The sequence below is a fragment of the Mastomys coucha genome, unplaced genomic scaffold (assembly GCF_008632895.1).
Source record: "Mastomys coucha isolate ucsf_1 unplaced genomic scaffold, UCSF_Mcou_1 pScaffold6, whole genome shotgun sequence".
Classification (NCBI taxonomy): domain Eukaryota; kingdom Metazoa; phylum Chordata; class Mammalia; order Rodentia; family Muridae; genus Mastomys; species Mastomys coucha.
Window position 1 is genome coordinate 110,926,945 of NW_022196912.1, and position 26,156 is coordinate 110,953,100.

The window sequence follows — 26,156 nt, forward strand, 5'->3', positions numbered from 1 at the left end:
GGTCTTTCAATATATACATTTTGGAGACTGAATTCTTTTACATATATCAGTCCTTTTTCTAAGAGTTGTCTTGAACACCAGTAATTATTTCAGCATATGTACAGTCAACTAGTAGTCCACTAAATTAATATTGCACATTCTGTTTATCTTTTCTCTGTCATTGGATACTTGTGTCTCTATATACCCTTTATGAGTACTGTAGCTAAGATTTTCCATAATGATATTCATAGGAATATTTTAAATCTCTGTGAACAGAGTAGAGAGGAGAAATACTGACTCACAAAGGAAAACCACATTTTATCTCTCCAAGAACTTCCAAAGTTTCCTAAATGGTAACCTAACTTTTGGCAGGTGTGTCAGAATACCAATCGACTACCTACAGCTGGCAATCAAAGCATAGTTAATGGTATAACAAAGCGAAGGTCAAACTAAATTAGCCTAGAAGTCCCATAAGCCTCTTTTGTCAGTAAATAATCTTCACGATGGCCATCAAACAATAAAGCTGTGTAATTATGAGCTGATGTTTAAAGAGATGCTGGTAATCATTAATACTTACAATGCTCCTGAGAGCTGACTCCCCTCACAATTCTAATTATAGCACAAAACATAGGTGCTATGTTTTGCCGTGATGATATTATCCTGAGATTGAATTACTGTTACTGAGAGGGAAGAAGAGATTGCAATAGCAATTACAATGTGGACAAAGTAGGAAGAGAGTTTCTGTACCTGTTTCACATTTACAGAGAGAGAGAGAGAGAGAGAGAGAGAGAGAGAGACAGAGACAGAGACAGAGACAGAGACAGAGAGACAGACAGAGAGAGGTGTACATGGAGGGTCCCATACCTCTAGCTGCATATGTAGCAGAGGATGGTCTTATCTGGCATCAGTGGGAGGAGATGCTTTTGATCCTGTGAAGGCTCCATGCCCCAGTGTAAGGGAATGCAAGGGTGGTGAGGTGGAGTGGTTGTGGGGGGGCACAACCTCATAGAAACAGGGGGGATGTGATAGGGGGTTGCAAACAGAAAACCTGGAATGGAGATAACATTTGAAATGTAAATGAATGAAATAAGCCATAAAAATAAAGAATTTGAGGGTATAATGATAGGAAGAAAATCTCCTGTTGCTATCTATGATCTTTGCCAACAATCAATAAGAAACTGGTTCAACATTTACTTTAAATGTATCTGTGCCAAGTTTTTGAGAATCCCTTACTATATATCTTTATCATACTCACCTTGTACTTCCCCAACCATTCTTCCCATGCCCACCCTCGCCCCAATCTCCTCAGTCACCATTCCTCACAACTTCATAGACTCTATTTTAATCTCCCACTAAGTCCAAATGGTGCTGCCCACTGCAATGCAAAGAGAATGAAATTGAAGTTGATCAAAATACTAAAAATTTAATTACTCTATGGTACAGCAATTCCACATTCAAGTATAAACACGTATAACAATCTGTATACACTATATACAATAATGTATCAATTATGCATTCTTTAATTTATAAACAATTGCATGGCTCATTCCCTTTGGCTCTAAACAAAAGACAAATACATACTGAAGATGGAAGTTCAAGATAAGACTTATTTTATCCTCAGAATCCCATGTTGCTGCTCACAATTTCTATTGGCCCTCCATTTTTTGTCTCTGTGTATTTTATTACTTCATGTGAAAATCAAAATCTACTCATTTTTAAGCTGTAAAATAAGTCATTCCTTAAAAACAAATTAAGACTAAAATATCTGTCATCACAATTGTTCTGAAAATCATCAAATTTATAGCATATTTCAACAGAACTAAAGTGTTGTTGTTGTTGTTGTTGTTATTGTTGTTGTTTTTTTGCTAATTAGGTGACCATAGCCAATATTTCATTGAGATTTTTTTCCCTGAAAGAAATTTTACAAATAATGATGAATGCTTTTGAAAAACAGCTAATTTTAGTGTGTGTGTGTGTGTGTGTGTGTGTGTATGTGTGTATGTAAGTGAGAGGGAGGGAGAGAGAGAGAGAAAGAGAGAGAGAGAGAGAGAGAGAGAGACTGAATATTTATTTGTTCAACTATCTTACTAATAATGGGTATTTCTTATTATACAATCAAATCAGTCAATATATTTTTAGACCTTTAGGCCCATAGGATCTTATGGCTGGATTGGAACCTAACTTATCTACTCTAATGATGTGCTTTACCTCTGTGTTTCAAATAGGCAGGAAGTGATATTTTTGTCAATACTGAAATATCCCTATGAGCCTTTGATGGATCATCTGGTCCCATGAGAATTCATGTACTCTGAAGACTGGGTACTGTTTTTCAGGAAAACAGGACTTTATTTTGCTATTTTTATACTGAGAATGGTTCCATTGCTCCATGAGTGTTAAGCAAAATTTCTATTGCTGGGATATAGTCCCTTAATTTTAAGAATATCTTCAAAATTGCCTGAGAAGTACTAAATCTTGTGGACCTCCAGCCTCATTGTCTCAGTAGATGAGTCTAGAGTTATGGTCTAACATGCCTAGCAAGGATGTCAATTCTTATGAGAGAAATCTTCAATAAGTGTTTTTCATTGTTTGCCTGTGCAATTTCTGAAACAGTTAATAATGAAACCTATTTAAGATTACAAATACTGTGCTTATTGATAAATTTACATAAATGTCTAATATGAATTGTACATAGGACAGCATATATTTAACTTATGTGAGCATCTTAGAGAATGGTAATACATGTAAACTTACTTACTCAGTTCCTTGTTTACAAGTTGTTAGAAACAAAAGATCTTCATGGTGACGATTTTGTCTTCTTATCCTTATACACATGGGTTGTTTGCAAATATTTGTGGTTTGTTTGCTTATTTGTTTATCATGTCACCTTCAGTGTAAACACAATTTACTCAATATGATTTAATGGGTTATTTTATGTGTTTGCATCTGTAAATTGCTTTTTGAGCAACAGAGACTTGAGTTCACCCATGTTGATAGGCATAATTACAGAGAACTCACTCGCATTATGTACTGTGAATACATGTCATTCTTTGATTATACTGTAATATGATCATTAATTCTATACTGTATAATTAGATTATCTACATGTTGCTGTTCTGTAAATTCTGGAATGGATGTTCTAGAGGATCTGAATATTTCTGCACCAGATTGGGTCCTAGTACTGAGAGAAGTGTATGCAAGCCCAAATCCTTAACCCAGAAGCACTCTCCAATTGATAACCTCTCACAAATCAAAACAAAATAATTAGTTTTCTCATTACCTAATTTCTTTGGGTCTGTGGACATCCCAAGGAAGAATGAATGAATCTCACTCAGAGGGGAAACATGATAGACATTGGAGGTAGATGGACAGAGGGAACTGGGTGGGAGAGGGGGTGAGGAGGGGAATTGTGATGAGGGATCATGCATGGAAGAGGGGGACTGGAGATGGGTGAAAGCTGAGATTCCTACCAGCAGGAGATATAGAGACTGAGTGGCCAACTTCCTTAAGCAGATAGGACTTCCAATAAAGGATGGGGGACACCAACCCACTCATAAAATCCTCAACTTAAAATTTGCTTTGCCTACAAGATGTGCAGGGATAGAGATGAAGCAGAGATTGAGGGAATGGTCACTGATTACTTCACCAATTTGAGATCTATCCTACATGAAAAAAACTAACTCCTGACACTATTAATGTTACTCAGCTCTACTTGCAGACAGAAATCTAACATAACTGCCTCCTGAGAGTCTGCATCCAGCAATAGATAGAAACAGAGGTAGAAACTTGCAGTCAAACATCAGGCAGAGATATGAAAGTTTTGTGGAAGAGCAGGTATTAGAAATGAGCAAGCCTGACATATCAAGGATACCACAAGTAGACATGCATTGTAAAGTAACCTGGGCCTATGGGGGCTCACAGAAACGGAACCACCAACCAAGAACTGGATCTAGACACACTACATATTTACAGAAGATGTGCAGCTTGGCGTTCATGTGGATCCCCTAACAATTGAAGTGGGAACTGTCTCCAACTATGTTACTGGCCATTGAATTTCCATTCCCCTAACTGGACTGCCTGGTTTGACATCAGTTGGAGAGCATGTACTTAGTCGTTCTGGGACTAGATATTCAATGGCTGACTGATACATATAGGAGGATTCTTTTTCTCTGTGCAGAAGGGGAGGGGCTAATGTGGGAGGGATTTGTAAGGTTAGGACTAGGAGGAGAGGAGGAAGTGGACCTTCTATCTAGATGCAAAGTAAGTAAATAAATAAACAAATAAATAAATTTATTTTTGAGAAAAAAATAGTTTTTTCCAAAGGTATCTAGTTAGGGATACAAAGAATTTCATCATGTACAGCAGAGGATAATCAGCAGAAAATAAAATCAATGGTTCTTTGGTGTGCTTTTGAAAAGTTGTGTCAGGATATTTTAACCTTTATAGGTCATTTGCATATGGCTTCTGATTTCATGGTTTATTGGAATTGCTGTGTGTGCAGATATGTGTACTAATGTAAAATATGAGTTTCCTGGGATTTTCCTTTGGCTCTTTTTCTTCTGTATGTTTCATCCTATTATAATTTGTTTTATTTTTCTGATTGTAGTCTATATTATTAATTATAGGCACATTTGTTTTCAAACTAGACACAGAAAAGTTGAGTTTGATTGGAAGACATGTTGAAGAGGATCTGGGAGCATTGTCAGTGGGGAAACCAGAATCAGAATATAAATTTTATAAAAAAAGAGAACTATTTTCAGTTTTTAAAAAAGCCAAAAATAAAAATAATGCTATTATAGGTATGAATGCTCTCAGCCAGCCATTGGACTGAGGACAGGGTCTCCAATGGAGGAACTAGAGAAAGGACTGAAGGAACTGAAGGGGTTTGCAGCCCCATAGGAGGAACAACAATTTGAACCAACCAGTACCCCCAGAGTTCCAAAGGACTAAACCACCAACCAAAGAGTACACATAGAGGGACTCATGGCTCCAGCGGCATATGTAGCAGAGTATGTCCTTGTTGGGCATCAGTAGGAGGAAAGGCCCTTGGTCCTGAGAAGGCTCGATGCCCCAGTGTACAGGAATGTCAGGACAGGGAAGCAGGAGTGTGTGGGTTGTTGAGCAGGGGTAAGGGGAGTGGGATAGGGGGTTTATGGAGGGGAAACCAAGAAAGGAGATAACATTTAAAATGTAAATAAAGAAAATATCTAGTAAAATAGTAATATTTATAAAAATATACAAGAATTTCTCTAACATATACATGTTTTATTTATTCGCATACACAAATACTAAGTTGATCTTAATGTTTGCATACGTATGAAAGGGAAAGTTCCTATTTGAAATATATGAGGAGATGAGTCAGAGATAAAGCACTTATCAATTAAATGGGAAGATCATAACATGGCTCTCCAGAACTCAAGTAAAAATCTAATTGGCATAATGGCAATCTGAAATGCCAGCACTTGGGAGGCACACAGAGTGAATTCCTGAAGCAAGCTGACTGAATTGGTAATAACTATATTATACAGAAGAGACTGTAAAGGAAAGATAAATGAAAAAAACCCGATGCTGACCTCTGGCCTCTACATATGTGCTCATATAAACCTGTGCACCTATTTAAGCCCTTAAGCATATAAACCCAGATAAGCGCATCCAACACACACATCAGAAAGGGAAATGTGGATTAAAAATATAAAATGGAGTGCCTACAATAGCAGTTCATGGATTCATGGATAATTTGTTCTTTAAATTTTATGCTAATATTTTAAGAAAATAAAAAGCAATAGATTTAAGTACTTAGTGCTGTGTGCAACACCCACCCACAGAGTATTCAGGTCTCTGACTCTTTCTGTTTTCCTGCTTTGGTTTTGTTTCTATCCAAGGCTCTTTTTGCCAAGAAAACAATGTATCTCAGTGTTTATTTTATGCTTTGCCAATACTAGAATACCACATTATGAAACATTTAATCTGTAGTATTCCCAGGAACAGAAATTCTGACAGTCATCTTTATTGGGTAACAGAGCCACTGAGCATCAGATGGAACATGGTTCATTCACTTTTTCTCTTCAATTTTTTTCTCCCTTTACCAGATGGTCAAATCCTCAGAGCGTTTTTAAATTGAATCCAGACTTCATTAGCTCTATGCTTTCTTTTGGAGTGAGCTTTGAAAGATCAGACATCACGTTTTGTGCTCTCAGTTGAACTGTGTTTATATATTTATTGTAGGACTTTCCCAATAAGTTACAGCTTTCATTTAAGCTATTAGCATTTAGACTAAGTGTCAAACATAGGGTGATTATGAACTCAACAGGGGAAAAATAATTCCCTTTAAAATTCTTAGTGAATTGTGGCCAAGATAGCTGTAGTAACATGGTTTTCTTATTTAGCTTTTTTATTAGAGGCTTTGCTTAGATTGTAATTCCCTTCTACAGTCTACTGTGGATTTAATAATATATAGGCTTTGTGCTTACTTGTCACTGGCTAGCACTCACAAACACACATGCACACACACACACACACACTCACACATACATACACATATGCACACACACACACACACCCACACATACATACACATATGCACACACACACACTCACACATACATACACATATGCACACACACACACACACACACACACACACACACTCACACATACATACACATATGCCTGCTGTTACATAAATTGGTCATAAGTAAGATTATGTGTCATTTGTAGAGGAAAGAGAACATTTACCTACATCGTCCTATCAGTTCTCATTTGCCTCCTTAATATTCCTGAACTGTGCACCTTCTTTGGCACTTAGTTAAAAACTGACAGACTTATTTAGACAGCTTTTTTTAAAAATAGTATTAGCATATACTTCAGAATTAGACCCCAGAGATCCTAAGATAGGAATGATTGAATGTCCATTCCCAGAGGAATAGGTTTCATAGTATCAGAATGCACCATACAAGCTTTCAAGCGGGGAAGGCAATAAGCAGTCGTACTAGGTATATAATGTTATGAACCACAGAATCCAAGTGTAAGACGTAACAATTATAATGGTACAATAGCAGTACACAAATCTTGGCATTAACTAATAGTTCTTATATTTGGCCTAAGATTGACTCAAGAAGAGGAAAATGATGTCTGGTATCAGGAACCTAGCAAACTACTTAGTGCCAATAAATTCATGGTTATTGGAGAAGAATATATAACCACAAGTTTACCAAAGCAGCATAGACTCTAACTGCATTCTAAACATTTGCTCTCATACCCACATATAAGTATAGTCCTCAGCTCTCAGGATTGAAATTTCTTTATACGAAAGACTAAGAACCCTTCGGAAAACAACCACCAGCAAAATGCAGAGTTGTAAAACCCACTCCCAATGGACAACATCAACAAAGCACTCCTGCACTCAAGGCTCAGGAAACATTGCAGAAGATCGGACTACTGGGTGTAAGAGCCAGAGAACTGCAAATTTTTCTGTGAGATTATGTATCTTAGTAATTTGAAGAGGACACTCATAAATTCTTACCAACATGACTGCCCAAACAAGGCATCGATAGCCATGCATGCCTGTGCCTGTGATGTCTCAACCATACACAAAGAATTATAGGCAACCAAAGAAAGCTGGGATTTGGAGAGCTAGTCTTACTCAGGAAATAACTTATCAATTGAATGTTCAGTGCAAATGGCCAGGAATGAAGACATACACAGAAGTAAAATTATATAGACTGAACATGTTATTAGTGGGAATATGTATATATTTGCATATATGCATGTAAAAAGTTAGTGATAAAAACACGAGTTTGAAGAAGAGCAGAACACATACAGGTGATTTATGGGAGGGTATAAAAAGAAGAAAGGGAAGGGTAAAATATAATTATACTATCATGTTGAAAATAAACCATTATTATTTATCTATATGTATGTGTATGCTTATTTTCATGTAAACATGATTGTAGGTATCCACAGAAACCAAAAAAGGTATTAGATCCTCTCAAGCTTTGACTACTGTATTTGTGAGCAACCTAGCATGGGTGCTGCAAACTGAACTCTGATTCTGTAAAAGAGCAGTATCCTTTACCCTGAGTGTTCTTCACTCCCTAGATGGCCATAAACCAAAGGCATATTTTTTAAAAAATTGAGTCTCTTTCCTTGACTCTGTCTATGTCCCTTGGAAAAACCATGGAATTGTGTTAGCATGTTTATGTAAAGTAGAGGGCACAAAACTATTGGTCATATGATCTATATAATATTTTAATTTTAAAAAGTTTCCTTTTCCTTCAATTTACCAATATTATAAGTCACTTGGCACTTTTAGGCAGTAGTGGAGTCTAGGTGCCCTAATAGCAAGACCATAAAATATTAATGTGCTATGGTTATTTAAATTCCTCACTCAGAGTATTTTTTATGTGCAATGTACTGATTTTAAGATAATTTTATGTTGTTTATAAAGTTTACCAATCCTTTAACATTTGAAATTGATTGTAAATTGTATTCTTATTTAAAATGAAGGTTTAGTAATGGAAATAATTTTACATAGTGTTCTGAAGTAGACCCTCACTGTAATCGTGGATGGCCTTGCCATCACTTAACTTGGAGACTCACTTCAACTCCTAACAGTCCTCTTCCTAAAACCTCTTATCTTTTAATGCTGTCGGTATATGTCTAAGTTTTGTGGCTATGATAAACTGGGAAATATTTTTGAATGAAGAAATATTTGAATGGATGAACTAAATGAATGGTTTAATTAAACTGTGTATTATTCTCATAATAGTGATTTTTCTCTTTTTCTCATAGACTGTTTGCATGTTCAGGCACTATGCAAAATATAAATGCACATCTGACAAATTATATCAGTAATAAATATGTGGTGAACCATTGTGCCAATCAGTAGAATAACATGTTATAGCTCAGGAAGTTCTGGTTACTTTATTGAATCCATCCTCTATTACTGTTTTTCCATGTAGGATATTTAAAATTTTTATCATTCTTCTCATGGTTCTCAAAAATGTTAAAAGTTTTGTTCAATGGTTCTTGCTACAGCTTTCTCCTGGAAACACGAGAATAAACAAAGAAACACAGAAAAGGACAGAATTCACCAGAAGTTAAAATGATGAACTATTTCCTTGACATTTTATACATATTCAGAAGCCATTATCTTCACATACCCTACCTTTTAAATCTGAGAGTTCATTTCACATACACAAAATGCTAAAGTGTTGTAAGCCTTGAAAGGTAGCTGTTTTCTTGGGTAAAGAAGAAAAAAAAAGCTCAATCCTATTGATCAGTTCATTTTAAGAATAATAACATACAATAATGGAGAGCCTTTGTGAGACTGACAGTTCTGGGATTTGGAATTGCCCAGTGATAATGGGAGGACTTAGTGACTATTGTGTATTGAAAAACAAAGTGAATGAAAATTCTGTTTTTAGAATGTTTCCTCTTTGAGACAGGAATTTCTACCAATAAGTCACTAATAGGCTGTGCTGCCTAAAGCTCAAGAAAAATAATAATAATAATAATAATAATAATAATAATAATAATAATATAAAAGGAGAAGGAATTTACATCTATTTCCTTCACCTTTGGTGAACTATTCTTTCCCAAATTGTTTAACACATAACCAAATCTCTGCCTTGCTAGGATACATAAATTGATTATTTGCTGTAAAATGTTTTTATTGAAGAAAATTTGTGCATGCTAAATTAAGAGAGGCACTTACATATTCCCCTCACTTTTTAAAAAAGCAAACTTTTTTGCTGTAAATGTTTTCACATTTGGAGTCATCAAGGTTTGTCTTATAATATTTGATTCATTTTCTTAGCTCTTCAACACATAAGGTAGATTCCAGTGTCAGATTTTGATGGATAAAAAAATAAGAAAATCATTTAGAATTTGGGAAAGAGTTTCTCAGATTGGAAACCCCATAAGGATAAATCAGCAAACAATCTTGATAGCGATTATATAAATACTAAATAGGGCATGATAAGATAACACCAACAAAAAAAGCAGCATAACAAAGTGTGATAGTGATTTCAGTACTCTCCTCACAGCAAAATATGAAACATGACAAGGTTTCATATCTCATGGGTGAACCAAATTTGTTAGAGGTTCCATCATATTTCATATAAAAAGCTAAATATTTATGCCCAGAGTAATGATGGGGTGCTAATGTTCATGTAACTTTTTTGAATCATCACTTTAAAAACAAAATAAAAAAATGCTGACACTGAGAGAAAAATTAAAAAAAAATAGCAATTTCATACATTATGAGGAATTCATAATATAGAGTAAGCTAGATGATCTAAATTATCTCAGTTTTCAAAAGTTATTTTAGTATTAGGTTAGGTGCAACTATTGTGTAGAACTAATCTGCAGCAGTACCAGTTTTATTTTCTTCTGTGATCATTCCATTTACAAGGAAAGCTTGCTATCTCTCAGGAGTTCACAGCACAGGTGATACATTGTAGACATGCTAATGGTACTCAAGGGATATGCAAACACCAATTATTACTGCCAAAAAGCTTGATTCAGAGAAAAACTGGAATGAGAAAGAATGATTGTAATCTTCAATTGGCTTGAGAAAAAGGAGGATTTCCAGAACAAAGTGATACTAGATCTGGAATCCGGGACCTTTGTCCCACAACACAACTTGTGATAAGCCTCTAGCAGACACTTTAAATTAAACGATGCCCTCCAAGCTCCTCTCTTTTATAGTTTTGGTCCAAGCCTAAATTCTTCTCTTATATTCAAGGTACTAGAGAACTTGAATGCAAAGACTAAATAATCAGAATTATGGTGAATTTCAAGTATTTGTATTGTGTCTCACTTCATTAAAGCTATACAAATCTGTGTCAAAACAGGCAGTGAGTTTGTTACTATGTCCTGTAGATCTCACTCATGAATAATTTTAGGAAAATCTCCTTGATGACCAATTCAAAGATACCAAAAGAGAAATATATTCTTAGAATGGAGTTAGAAATAGGTTCAATTTCAGATAGTGGATTTAAGATTAAACTTTGTGCTATATATATGGCAATATTATCTTTAGTCTCTTCAATCTTACAATTTCCTGTAAGAGGCTCACCTTCTAAAAACCTGGAGAAAATGAAAGTAGATTACAGGAAGGTGAAATGTCTGCCAATTAGGACACTGTAGGTAGACTAGCACACCAAATGACTTGTTAGATTTAAATTTTTACATGTTTTTCTTCTGTGTCTTTGAAAAGAATTTGTAGTTGACTTTATATAGATGTTAAATCCACATACCATTGAGCCTCATACAGATTAGAGAATGTGTTCCAGAATGATTTATATTTGGAGAAACTTTTGAAATACACAAATTCTTGTGAGTAAAAATAATATAATATATTTCAATTCTTCTTAAAATTCAGTTCTGGTCCACACTGAATTATTTCAAGAAATATACTCTATAAAAATCAATAAAATTGATTTGTATATCATTATATATATGTATATATATACATTATATATGTATATATATATATACATGCATGTATACATATTTAATGCACTTGGCTACATCACCTGATGTATTTAGCCATAAGCACAATTGAATTGGAACATGAGGCTATAATGGTTTTATGAAAGAAAAGTACCGTATAAATCAGAGGCTGTAACTGCACTACTTATGAAAAGTCATAGCATAATTTTAAAATTTAATAATGTTGGATGAACCTATGGTAAAAGCAAAAGGCTAGCATCATAAAAAGACATATTTCAAGTACTTTAATGCAAATATTTAAAACCATTTTAACCAGTGCTTTCAGAGTGCTCAGAAAGAGTGCATTACTAGAACCACAAGAGTTTTTGTGACAATAGTAGTTAAAGTGTAAGGTTTATAGTACCTTATGTAGAGTTATGTAACTAATTCATTATCTGTTATCTGACAATGCCCATTTCTGGTAGAGGCTTCTTCTAGCACGATGCTGCCTTTGCAAACCTATTTAATTTATTTATGTCTTAGGAAATGTCATTTTGAGGTCATTTCATACACTATGATTTTACCATGTCATTCTACTATTCCTAGCAAAATATATTTATCTGAGTCTTTAGGGAGCTTCAATTTATCATACCTAATACATTAGAGAATTTCAATTTGTTATATTACAATACAACATGTAATATTAATATGTTTTTTAGAATAACTAGAAACTATTTCAGGTTAAAAAATAAGGACCAACTCATTTATTTATATTGCATTAAATTTCTGTCTGTGTGTGTCTCTGTGTGTGTGTTGTGTGTAAAAATGTTACTCCTTACCAACACTCACATATTTCTAGTAATTTATATGTTCACTTATGATTTAAGCTCATTTTACACTAATCATCTAATTCCTGGAGTCAGAACAAATCCTAATAGTTTAGGTCTCCTGCCCTAACTTAAGAAGAAGTAAGAATTAAAACATATTAAGGAGATAAAGTAAAACAAATATTTATCTTTTGTCTTTCCACATAGAAGCAGAAATCGCATTAAAGCTTACCTGCCTGCCAGAGAAAATGAGGATTAAAGGAGTAAAGACAGTGATGTAGTGAAGGATAACAACATAGGGAAGCAATTAACAGCTAAAGGCAAAGAGAAAATGTAAGGAGACAGAGTTAGGAGAGTCTTTTGAGAGCAGGATTTTAAAAGATGGAGATTCAGTTCTGTGAGAATTCAGCTCCTGCCATAGATGTAATTTTGATTCTAAAGTGAGCATGGGAACAAAATAACTGTAGTTCTGTCTACCCTTACCAGCTCCCCATGTCTCATTGGTGCATTTAACTTGGAGAACATATCTGAAAATCAGCAGGAAACATAACTGCCCTGTGCAGTTTCCAGTGTTCTTCCTCTTAGACAAATATATGTAGATGGTCTTGTATGAATAAATGAGAATAACGAGCATAAGTGTTCATATTAAAGTTCAAGTACACCCTAGAATTAGCATGCACTTGAGTGCCTTTCTCATGGACTATTCTTTAGGACATTGCTCCACTGTTCACAGAAAGGTGAGCAATAGTATGATTTCTCAGAATTCCCCAAAGAATGAAATTTTTTTCAAAGAATGAAATTTATCTCTCTCTTCTTTGATTACTCTATTTTCTATTACAAATACCCAGTAATCTTTGTACAAATGGGATTTTATTAAAATATGTTCCACTAGTTATCATTTTTAAATAAATGATAGAGACAAAGTGTGAAGCAGAGTCTGAAGGAAGGGCCATCCAGAGACTGCCCCACCTGGGGATTCATCCCATATACAGTCACCAAACCTAGACAATATTGTCGATGTCAACAAGTGCTTGCTGACAAGAGCCTGATGAGCTGTCTTCTGAGAGGCTCTGTCAGTGTCTGACAAATACAAAGGTGGATGCTCTCAGTCGACTATTGGACTGAGCACTGGGTCTCCTATGGAGGAGCTAGAAAAAAGACCCAAGGAGCTGAAAGTGTTTGCAGCCCCATAGAGGAGCCACAATATGAACCACTCAGTACTCAGAGCTCCCAGAGACTAAACCACCAGCCAAAGAGTACACATGGAGGGATCCATGGCTCCAGCTGCATATGTAGCAGAGGTTGGCCTTGTTCAACATCAGTGGGAGGAGAGGCCCTCAGTTCTGTGAAGGCTAGATTCCCCAGTGTAAGGGGAATGTCAGGACTGGGAAGAAGGAATGGGAGGAATGATGAGTGTAGGGAGTGGGGAGTGGAGAGTTAGGGGATTTTTGGAGGAGAAACAGGGAAAGGGGATAACATTTGAAATGTAAATAAAGAAAATATCTAATAAAAATCCTTTAACATAAAAGAAGATCCTACTTTATTCTTTCTCCAAATAAAGTATATATTTCCCTTCCGCTTGACTTATGACCTCTCCAAGGCTATCACTGACGGACAGGACAGTTCGTCTTGATGTGGCTAATCTTTCCAAGCTTTATGTTCTCTGGATTCTAAGAGTTAGTTTCCATGATCAGGCACTTGTTAATCAGGCCATATATTGTGAATGACTGCTGCATCTCCATGATGATTCACTGTTTACAAATCTTCTGTCTCATGCATGAAATACCATGAATCAATGGTAGGCCAGAAAACTAACTTCATTATCCTTAGAACAAGCACATTACATATTTGCATGGCCTCCTGGAAGTGCTTTTACTAGGGCTGATTTTCATAGACAAGTAGTCAAAGATATTCACATTCTCTATTGACATTCCTACAGAAAGATCAAAAAATAAAGAGTCATATTCACTGCCTTGATAGTTTTAGATTTTTCTGCACATGGAAGGAGAATTTTCTAATGTGTCTGATATGTAGAAGCCTACGCCCATAGCTCTTTATTAATCTAGTCTTGATTGATTGATATGTGGTCTCTCTTTCACAATATCCAAAGTCAGTTGCTGCTATTCAAGGTGATAAAAGCAATTTGTGTGACATATATCCTCATTCTTACAATGATGAACTAAAAATAAGTACGGAAATATTCAATGGGGCTTTCTATGAGGCCATATTATATGATGACCTTTTTCTTTTTGTTTGTTTTTTTGCTTTGTTTTGTTTTGTAAAAGTTTATTACAATAAACTTTTTTGTTTAATTTGTGTTATTTATTTATTTATTTATTTATTTATTTATTATACTCCAGATTTTATTCCCTCCTCCATCCAACCTCCAACTATTACACATCCCATACCTCTTCCCCACCCCCGGTCTTCACGAGGTTATCCCTTCCCTGTTCCCCCCACCCCACCTGACCTCTAAACTCCCTGGGGCCTCCAGTCTCTTGAGGATTAGATACATCATCTCTGATTGAACACAGACACAGCAGTCCTCTGCTGTATATGTGTTAGAGGGCCTCATATCAGCTGGTGTATCGTGCCTGTTTGATGGTCCAGTATTTGATAGATCTTGGCAGTCCAGGTTAATTGAGACTGCTGGTCATCCTACAGGGTCACCCTCTTTCTCCTCAGCTTCTTTCCACCTTTCCCTAATTCAACCACAGGGGTCATCAGCTTCTGTCCATTGGTTGGGTACAAATATCTATATCTGACTCTTTCAGCTGCTTGTTGGGACTTTTGGTGTGCGATCATGTAGGCCTCTTTTTGTGAGTGCTCCATAGCCTCAGTAATAGTGCCAGTCCTTGGGGCCTCCCCTTGAGCTGGATCCCACTTTGGGCCTGTTTCTGAACCTTCTCAGGCTCCTTTCCATTTCCATCCCTGCAGTTCTTTCAGACAGGAACTATTATGGGTCAGAGGTTTGACTGTGGGATAGAAACCCCATCCATCACTTGATGCCCTGTCTTTCTGATGGAATTAGGCTCTGTAAATTCCATCTCCCTACTTTCAGGCATTTTATCTAACATCCCTCCCTCTGAGTCCTGAGAGTCTCTCACCTCCCAAGTCTTGGAGCATTCTGGATGGTCCTCCAACCTCTTGTCTACTGAGGTTGCATGGTTCCATTCTTTCTGTTGGCCCTCACGGCTTCAGTCCTTTTCCCTCACCCAATATCAGATCAGGTTGTCCTCTCCCTCCCCATTCCCTTTCTACTTTCCCTCCCAGGTCTCTCCTTCCCTCCCCACTTGTGATTGCTTTCTCTTCCCTCCAAAGTGGGATGATGCCCTTTTTTGAGTAAGAAAATGATGCTTAGCTCTTTTTTCTCTAGTATAATGTGTGTTTAGTTAGAACATTTATATTATATAAGTTTAAATTTAAGAAAGTTTCAAATGTTACAACATTTATGTTATATTTAGTTTAACATCTTATCATCTTTTATAATCTCACAAAGAATTTAATCACAAAGATACATAAAAACAAAATGCTATATATTGGGACAATAATTCTATGAACCTATAATAATTGCATGAACCTATTTCTTATCTGCTAATTTTCATGCCTAAAACTTAAGTTTTAACCCAATAATAGGATTCATCCAGCTATTAATCAAAAACATTAGTTAAGTCAATAAAGTAAATACTTTGTTTCCATTTACTAATGACAATAGTTTCTCATGAATAAGAAAATATGTACTTAAATGTCTATGCTATGTGTATTTAAAAATTGTATTCAGTGTTCTTATACATCTTTTACAACCAAGAGAATAAACATACTCTATTCAAGTCTGCTCCATAAAAATAATTACTGAGGAACTCTAAATAGTATTTCATAACAGTGCTATTCACTGTTCTGTACTAGCTCTTACATGGTGCATAATTATGATTGAATAAATGTTTTTGAATCTTTGGATATGGTTATATCCATCCATTCAATGATACTTGAATCATTCATTATAATAGCTAAGAATACTATATATAGGTCTACTTCTGTCATTCTGTTACTTAGCAAATGTTTAATAAACTATTATAAAAATTTTTGACATTTTCTTATACCTACAACTGCACAATGAACATACTTTGCAGTGAAAAGGTATGGACAATTCTCAGTCAAACCAGAATGAGTTAGTAGCCTATTTACTCGGTATATATCACCCATTCCAAAAGCATATATTAATGGAAGGAGACAGTGTGCTGGTTCACGTAAAAGTACTAGGTATGAAGAAAATATGTGAAAATAATTGTTTTAAGTTGAATCAGTATAAAGAGGTAATACTCAATGAGGAAAAATAATCAGGAAAATAACAGAATGCATGTGTTAATATCCAGTTTAAGAGTTAAAAGACAGAAACAGTGACAGAGAGGATGTGGAATGAGGATGTCCATTGTGCATTTGAACCATTAGAGAGGGTAAATTTCAATGGTCAAAATTATTGTGACAAATTCACCAAATAGTAAATTCAGAAGAATAAACAGACTCTTAAAATCTCAAGTAATTGGGACATAGTGAAACTTTTGGATTTAGAATCTTTAAGCTGAAATAAAATACAATTTCACCTACTTTTAAGGCTCATTATGTAGCTGTGTTTAGAATTAACAGGGATGACATTTCAAGAATCAAGTTAGAAACCTGTCTGAAAACTATGAACGTATTTCACAGGTCATTACCCTGTCCCAGAGAAGAAAATTTATAGAAAGATGTTGATTCATCATTTTTGTACATAATGGATGAGTATTTTGGAATGGATCTCCCAATAGAATGGATGGATAACGTGCAAGAACCAGTGATACATCTGATATTTTGATATAAGGAAAAATGAATGGCTTATTATTGAGATTGAGAACACCAAAAGTTTTGGCTATAGATGATGAGAATGCATCAGAAGCCCAACTTGAGGAATGTATTACCTGGAGTGTCTATTCCCTCTTTGAAGGGAGATGTTACCTATGCAGGTGGCAATCCAGTGCAAGCCTAACATGCACGTAGGAGGGATGACCTTGTGAGGAGGTATAAAACTGTGGTTAGATGACTATAGACATAACAGAAAAAGAATGCAAGGACAAAGACAAGCAACGTTTCAAAATTTAGAGACTTAAATAAAATGAATAAAGTAATAGAGCCTCAGAGAAGCAGGAGGACAACTAGGAGACTACAGTATCCTGACAGATGAGCAAGTATTTCAAGGCAGAGGAAGTGATCAATTTTATTGCACGCTGTTTATAGGTGTCACAAGACAAGAACTAAAGGTGATTTCACAATATAGAGGGCAACATAGTGATGAGAAGGTCATGGGGACTTTGAGAAGAGCAGTTTCAGTGAAAAAGTCTGATTGAAACAAGAAAAAGAGAGAATAAGGGGAGATAACTCACAGAGAGACTCAGGATCCAAGCCTCCAAGGAGTCTTGCTGAAAAAGGAAAGTGCTGAGACAAAAGCTTGACATGTGTGCTTCAGACAGTGGCAGACTTGAGATGAGAGAAATAGTAGTGTCTGTCTGTACTGCTGAGAACGATGGAGGGAAACAAAAAAAGATGATAAAGAAACAAAGATGGAAGGACCCCATATGGGAGATCCCTCAGGGAACACATGCGATGGTAATAGGTCAGTCAAATTGTTAAGAGCTAATAAGGGGATCTACTCTAGTTTACAGTCATAGTAACTCCCTAAGAAATGAGAATGCTTACAAATACCTCCACTAAGCAAGAGAAACAATGCCCTAGTTAGGTTGAAAACTGCATTGCTACCACAATAAAACACTACACAGGAATATATTTATGTGTTAGCTAGAACTTTGGCTTGTATGATCCACAGTAATCTGCCTTGGTGCCTGAGAAGTGCTTTTCACAGATAAACCTGTGTCAGTCTCAGCCTCATTGTGGCCCTTCTCATTCAGCACATGCATAAAAGTGTGTCTATGTCACATAAAATTGCAATAGATGGCTGTGTGGTAGTGGCGCACACCTTTAATCCCAGCACTTGGGAAGCAGAGGCAGGCAGATTTCTGAGTTCGAGGCCAGCCTGGTCTATAGAGTGAGTTCCAGGACAGTCAGAGCTACACTGAGAAACCCTGTCTTGAAGAAAAATTGCAATAGATTGAGGGACACTGGTGAGACTGAGGTCTGGAATCAATTTGAGGAGATATGAAATTATTTGTGGATAATTCCCTAATTACAGGAGAGTTGTCCAAAGTAAGGCATCATAAACATATGTTATTAAAACTTTAAGCTTTAGTATCTCTTGGAGTTAATAAGGAAAACAAAATATAGAAATATAAGTACAAAATGGTTGTTAGAAATCTCCATCCAATTTTCAGCTGACATTATATTCCTATTTTCCCTCATAAATCATGTATTCATTCATAGTTATGTCTGAAACACATATATGTTCTTATGTTCGTAAAATATAAGATGCAATCATCACTGAATACACATGAATTACTAGAAAAGACTTTACTAATTTTTATCCTAACTTTCTTTCTCATAGATGGACAATTTGGGTTCACAGCAAACACATCTGTGTTAAACCCATTTACAAATGCAATGCTTATGCTTAATTTATTTTTCAGTGATAATTCTTCCCACAGCAACTTCAAAAATCTATAATCATAGCAGATGATTTGTGCTGATACACACACATACACGCACACACACACGCACACACACGCACACGCACACACACACATGCATGCACACACACACACACACACACACACACACACACACACACGCACACACAAAAAAAAGATGTTTTTAAACCTACATGCAATGTAAGTAGTACCAAATGGGTAATTATCTAACTCAGTAATTCCTCAGCATAAAATCCTTATTTAAACTTTATCTATTTCTGTTTAGTCTTCATACCAGCAACTGAATTAATATATTTGCATAATAGAATGTCTCTCTTTGGGATAATAAAATCTTATGTTTTATGTATTTAAAACTTTTAAAGAGTCATCTCTTAATTTTTTCTTGTAACCTAAAATAAAATTCTAATTAGAATAAAGATATATATTATATTGCAATGTTTTATATATAGTTTTAACTGAGAAATTTATCATATTTTCAAATAAAGTGCCAAGCCCCTCACAACTTACCCTTGTATACTTCAACAACATTGATAATGACTTCTCTATTGGATATAAATTCCCTCAGCAGCCTCAGGTAGTACATTTCTACTCAGAAGCAATTGAACATTGTAAGATCAAATGAGTTGAATTGGTTCCACACATGCTGAGGACTCATACAGTCTGGACAGTTTAATAAGTGACTTGGGCATGCCTTAGCTGTTCTAATAAGTGGGCACCACTGTGGAAAAAATGTTATAAACGAAAGTCGACCAGTAACTCTCTTCTGATGAGTTTTTAGGGCCTTCAGAGTTTAAACTTTGAAGGTTCTATAATAAGTTAGTTACATTCTTTGTAGGAAAAAATGAGCAGTAATGTAGAAGACATTAATTTCTCCTTCCAAGATTACCCATTGAAGCTAAAAGTTAGATGTTAGTAGATCAATCAGTTGGGGCAGGAAGCAGAAGATGTTGGATAAATTAATAAAAATGATTGTGATCAGGAAAAACCATGGTTGTTTAGCATCAGCAGGAAAGGGAGGGCAACTGAGAAGGCAAGGAGTTCAGAATCACCACAGAACTCTAAAATTTCCAGAATGTACAGTCAGGAATATGTGTTGCCAGATATTTTTAATAATTATCCGTAATGAGAGTGATGTGAGGAACTTCACTGTATCGAGTGTTTCTGTATTTTAACTTAGATGCATAAATTCACATATAGACTTTTACATATATTCTCTTTCTCTCTTCTTTTGTATGCACTATTCTTACTTGTCTCTCTTTCTCTCTCCCTCTCATGTCTCCCTATATTCATTATCCCTTCATATCTGACCCTAAAAATCACCAGTTAAACACTGTTTTAAAATAAAGAACTAAAAGTTCCTATCACATTGTTTTTGTCTTTTCATTGGACATACTTATTATGATAGTCACTGATTTAAAATTGAATGCTGTGAGAAATGCAAATAAGAATAAATAGCAAACTCAAAATTGATCTATCATTGACTATTCTTTGGCTTCAGAATCCTTCCCTCAACTCTCTAATAAGACTTCCAGAACTTGGTCTAAAGTCTGCCTGTGGGTCTCTACATCTATGTTGGTCATCTGGATGGAGTATCACAGAGGACAGTTATATCTGGATGATACCTGCATAAGATCATGAGGATTAGATAAGATGCATAAGATAAGAGGATTTTTAGGCTCAAAAGAAGCCTTAAGAAGTTGGAGCAGTCCATTTCTCTTTAAGTTCTTTATCACTATTAATTCAGAAGGATTTTGCTCTTCCTTTCGGTCACTTCAAATTCCTTTTAGGTAGAACTCAGAATGACACCCACACATGTTCTGAAGATAATGGAAAAACACATGAGCAATCATTCAGCAATATGGCACATACACACAGAGGGTCTCATAGCTTTGGTAACATATAAAAGTGAGTCTTGTTTCCCCAATGCTGGGCAAGTTACCATAAGTTTCTCCCCAAGATTAAACCTGAGCCCATAGCCAAGTGCAGTAATGAAACTTCTAGTAAGATGCCTGTATCAAATGGGTAGTCTCATGAAGGAGATATTCTGGAGTCACATATCAATGTCTGATGCTGGAAACAACAATTAATTTTGACACAGCATAACAAGCCTGCATACTAGGACTATAAACTTTGGGATGTTCAATACCCCACATGAGTTACACTGGCCATCTAAGTCCTTATCCGGTCTTCTCCAGGCTTATTGTATGACGCCCTTCATTTTCCTCCCTTATATGTGATACCCTATTAGGAGGTCAAGACGTATACTATCTAAGTGGAACTTTCCACAAGAAATCTGAAGATACTCACCTATATCTTAATGTTTCCATATGCAGGTTGCAGTGGGAGAAGGAAAAATGCCACACAGATTTATTTCGAACAGTCATGGGAATCTGTGACAAATTTTCTTTAAGAAATCAATCGAGTCTGATGTTGAAAGGTATGGAACCAAATTGTGAATTCATATTTTCCATATTAAATAAGTATCACATTCAAAAAGCTAAGTATAGCACCCAATTTAGTTTTCAGCTGAAATAAGTGAATAGAGGAATTGGGCCTATACTTTGTATTTTCCATTATATTATAGGATTACTCTGAAGTTTTGTGCAAAAAGCATGTAAAGCCTGATTGTTCAGTTGCAAATTTCAGTTTCAGCCATGTATAATTTTTTTGGTCTCCATGTATGATTCAATTTGTAAATTTCTCTGTAATAAAAAATACAAACATTAACAGCTTTTTTATGGTTAATGCAATATATGACTAGATTAATACATGCATACACTTAAAAATGTCTGATATATACCAAACATTCAATTATGCTCATTTTCTATTTCTTCATACATATATATATTGAATCAGCTCATATATATACATACTAATTCATATATTAAAAATGAAATGTAGTGAAAGCATGGTATATCAGGTCAATAGGCCCCTCTAAACACTTGTGTATTCTTTTTTTTTATTTGTATATTCTTAATTTATGTGTCATTACTACCTACTTGAAATCATTAGAATCACATCACACACACACATACACACACACTCACACACACATACACATGCACACATGCCTTAAATCACTCTTCTCGTTCTCTTGAGATCTTGAAATGTCTGGAGGTTTATTCATAGTTATCATTACTGCTAGTTATGCATTCTTCAATACAGATCTTATATTACCAGCATGGGATGCTTATAAACTTAGGTCAAGATGCTATTGCTGGCATCTCCTTCATTTCCTCAGCTTTATTTCTGGGAGTCATGGATAGATAAAAGATAGATAGATAGATAGATAGATAGATAGATAGATAGATAGATAGATAGAAGTAAGATAATATTATGCTAATGCATAATGTTCACTGTATTAAGAATATAGCTGCCTGGGAATAGGTTAGTATTGACTAAAAAGTTACTCACAAAATTTTAAGGAAGCACATCATAGCTTTATTCTTAGAAATCTATATTAAGATTTTTATAAAAGCAAAACTTGTTTGGGAAAATCATGAAAATGTCAAGGATTCTATTCTTTGACTTGCATTTGAAGAAAAATAAGAAAACATCATTGCCTACACAGGAAAACAAGAACACACTGCAGTGCTTTTTTTATTCTTTGCCTATACAGGAAATGGCAATACATACATACTACAGCATTTTGTAATCCAGTAGTGATAATTTTGAGTAAGGGTTGGAAAGTAGGGATCTGTGAAGATTGAAGACATTGTCAGAAGAAAACATTGTCAAGAAAAAAGAATAGCCTCCCTTCTGCAATATTAACATATTAATTAAAGCTTGGCAATACTGAGACGTGGTGATGTTTTACAAAGAGAGAAAATAGGGTCATGATATTAAATGATTTGTCTTGAGATCTGATGTAATTTTATCAAAAGAACTAGAACTAATATCATTTTACTAACTTAAATTTGATATTTCATTTATTATTTTTATAATTATTCTCAGTTGATTAATTTCATAAATTGTACACTTTTAGTTGTATATGGCTTTCTGCTTCCACAAGAAGAGCTGTACTTCTTTTTTTGTCCTGGAACTCATCCTGTAGACCAAGCTAGCCTCGAACTCAGAAATCCACCTGCTTCTGCCTCCCCAGTGCTGGGATTAAAAGTATGCATCACCACTGCCCAGCTTGAGCTGTACTTTTCTGAAAGCATAAGTAAATGTCATATATATTTTAAATATCTACATATAATTCTTTTTTTGTTTTTTGTTTTTTTGTTTTAGTTTTTTCAAGACAGGATTTCTCTGTGTAGCTCTGGCTGTCCTGGAACTTACTCTGTAGACCAGGCTGGCCTTGAACTCAGAAATCTGCCTGCCTCTGCCTCCCAAGTGCTGGGATTAAAGACGTGCGCCACCACTGCCCGGCTACATATAATTCTTTTATCTTTTTATATCACTATTCATATGTTTTAGTTTAAATTTTCTAAATCTCTGTAAATGTGTTTTCATATAGTTATGGTTTTAAATACCCAGAATAATCATATTTTTATGGATTACACTTTTACTACTTGAATCATTGAAAGTATATATTTTTTTTCCTTTAAAATTCAAATTTTCTCTAGGTTGTGAATTGATAGTGTTTCCAGTTTATTAAGTTTAGTGATACCATGCCTTATTTTAAAGTTAAATGTGTCAGATTTTCATATTTTAATATTTCTCATCAAGTCAGTTCAGTAGAAATTTACTCCATTAAATTTCTATATAGTAAGTTGTTGTTTTTCTTCATTTTTAGGTGAATATTTTAAAAACTTTTTGATAACTTTTTTTTCACATTTCCTTGCATCTTAGAAGTTAGTCCTAGAAACATACCTACACATCTAATACTGAATAGATTCAGTGGTTGTATTTATATGTTGATTGATTTATAAATACAATTAACAAAAATGTTTAGAGAAGAGAGATACTTTTTGGATTAAAGGGTCAGGAGGAATGAACAAGAGACGAAAAATTACATCATTACATTTTAAATTACAAAAGGCAGAAGATCAATGTATATATCTATGAAAATAAATCTATTATTATAACTAAATCTCCCTATCATTCTTTTGTAATTATTTCCAATCACATTATCTTGTCTTAGCTCCAAATTATTATTTTTCATTATCAAGTAATATTCTACTACATTATTATTCATAATATAAAAGATAACTCCATTAATTTTTATTAATTTCCAATAAGCACATATTTTTCTGTCATAAAGTTCTCAGTGAGTGGCAATATTTGGTAAATATCACCTGAGAAATATTTGCCATTTCTTTTGGTATATAAGATCTTTAAAGATTTACCATGATTACTTTATTACCTATTCATTCTTAGGTTGTAAGAAATGTGTTCAACTTCTAGCTTTACATGAGACATTACCTTAGGTCTCTTACATTCATGGAATAAATATAAGTGGCTTCTTAGTTCCACCTCCTTAGATTATTATATATGTGCATATATATTATATTTCTCATATATAGAGAGCATATATATATACATTTACATATATCCAACATACTGAAGATATTTAATATTGAACATAAGTACATGGCTTTGGTATTAGATAGCCATATTAGAATATCATTTTTGAGGAAAACTGATTCAGCATCCCTCAGCCATCATTAACTTCCCATTGTTCTTCATCTAAGAAGAGAGCTTTGTGAAAGTTTCTTCATCAACCATCTCATGTCAACTTAGGCATTTTTGAGATCTCATGGAATGGGTTTAATTTACCTTTCATATATAGGAGACACTGTTTTATAAAAGATAGTCTTGCCCTACTATTATTATATTCTTACTACTCCCTGAGCTTGAGGTATAGACATCATGTTGTAGATGTATTAATTGACCTTGGACATTCTATGGCTGGCTCTCTGTCTTCTAGCAAGTTGTCCATTTCTGAAATGACAGTTTTCAGATGAAAAAAGGAAGTTTCATTAATGAGTACAAAAGTTTTTCTTATCTTTAAATGGTGGATCATATTTTCTACTTCTTTTTCTCCTTCACAAGCAGGTATACTTATCTACCATTCAGTATGAATGGCTGATTCCTGGCTTTATATATATATATATATTTCTAACTAGTGTTCATTTCATCACATCTAACAAACGTGTGAGCTATCTTCTCAATCTATGGTTTGTGTTATATTTTAAGAACTTCTATTTAGAGGAAAAGAAAGTATAGTTTGATATTCATTTTCCTTCATTTACTGACCATGTACTTCTTTAGTTATTTGTATATGTGGTATGGCCTCAGTTTGACTGTGTTCTATTTGTACTGTTTGTTAAAATTATAGTGTTTAGTTTCTTCCTCTGTTACCCTGGCTCTGACCATGAAGAACTTTCTTTGGCAGGCTTCTCTTTCCTTTTTCCCTTTTTATAGGTCTTCTACTTATTTTTAGCTTTCTCTTACTTTGTGGTTCTGGAACCAGACACACTTTTCCTAGGAGTTATGGTTCATTACTAGAGTTTAGAAATCAAGACATGAGTGTTTGGAATTCCTTTTAACAAAAAGAATAAAATCTATGATCACAAGCTGAATGTCTGTCTGTGTCTATGACAGCATGGAAGCTAACACTACTTCCAACCCTGATTTCTTCACGTTAAGCTCTGCAACGTTACATTGTCATGGACAAAACACTTACACAGAAGGGTTTGTACTTTAAGTTCTTACAGCAGAGTTTGATATTTTACTACTTCATATAAATTTATTTCTAATATTCATGAAATTGATATTGAAAATGTCTTCCTTTTTACATTTTGAATAAAAATGTAAAGACTAAAATTGTTGAAATGAATGAAGTAACATTTATTTTATTCTTTAGTTTATGTGTCTACGGTTTGTTGCCATTTTATTTCAATTTGGAATGTGTGTTTTTATATTCATTGCTTTGTTGGTAAGGTTCTTTAAATACTGATAAATATTTTCTAATTGAAAATAGATTCTTCTTCCCTAAAATGCATCCTGACCACATTTTTCCCTTCCACCACTCCTCGAAGCACACCCCATCCAACATCCAGGCTTGCCAGATCCACCTCCCTCTCTTTCCTTTCAAAAATGAGCAGACCTACAAGAGACAGCAAATGTTCTGCCAGCTCTGGAAAGAGAAACCTGGATACCAACCCAGCTATAAAACCCATGAAGACTATTTTATAGAACCAATAATATAGCAGAACTAATTTATTTAAAGGATACAGCGAGAAAACTAATAGAACTGAATAACCACCAATACTTTGTTAAACAAGAAAAACTCACATGCAAATATTACAGGGAAGGAAAAACTACTCTATCATCAAGA

General features: G+C 34.8%; 1 pseudogene; it reads right to left on the reverse strand.

Moving 5' to 3' along the window:
- Positions 1–19,451, reverse strand: part of LOC116081091 — a 152,932-nt pseudogene extending 133,481 nt beyond the window's left edge.
- Between the last annotated feature and the right edge of the window lie 6,705 nt (positions 19,452–26,156).